Consider the following 824-nt stretch of genomic DNA (forward strand, 5'->3'; position numbering starts at 1 on the left):
TTGCCTTCCCCAGATCAGCCTCAGAATACGGTACCTGCCATAACGGAACCCAACTCAGCTTATGCAACCCCCGACTCTCAACATTGCTACCCAGGGAAAGAGGGCATTTACGATAGCTGGCTCCTGCACATCTGACGGCCCTTTCGTGAACCAATACCATCAAGGTCTTTCCATGAATTCCGTGCCTAATCACCAGTCGGGCATCTATGCATCTTACTCACTTTCGTCCAGTCATCGTCCACCTTCTCCTTCGTCTCCTTTCTCTTCTATTTTCTCTTCTTCTCCTTCGTCTCCTTTTTTGGGGGGGGGGGGGGGGAGGCCGAAGCCCCCCGAAAACAGGCTTGGCAGGTTTGGCGAACCATTCCGCAACCCATTCTGGCGGACCATAAGGCAACCACGCTAGGTGTGGGGCTAATACCCACAACCTGCTCATCGGACGGGTAGGAGCCTTCGTAAAGCTTAAAAAAAGGGAAAGAAGGGTAAAAAAAAATACAACAAAAATGATCAATAAAAAACAATGGAAGAAAATTCCACATTGGCAAAAAAATATAAGACCTCATCTCTTGGCCACTTTTCATGACATGGCATCGCGGTCGACCTGTCGCACCTGTGATTTCGGCACATGAGGCCAAAAAAAAAAAAAAAAAGAAACAAGAAAGAAAAGAAAAAAAAAAAAAAACCAACGGCGTTTATCAGCTAAATTGGCAACCCTAGGATCGACCCCCTTCATCCTCGGATGGCAAGCACCTGGACACTCATCTTCTTATTAAGTTATTCGGATATCCCAGTTCGGTAGCATTCGCCTTGGTTATCTTGTCGCCCTC

The sequence above is a fragment of the Sodiomyces alcalophilus genome, assembly GCF_042370955.1.
Source record: "Sodiomyces alcalophilus JCM 7366 unplaced genomic scaffold ACRALscaffold_2, whole genome shotgun sequence".
NCBI classification, from domain to species: Eukaryota; Fungi; Ascomycota; class Sordariomycetes; order Glomerellales; family Plectosphaerellaceae; genus Sodiomyces; species Sodiomyces alcalophilus.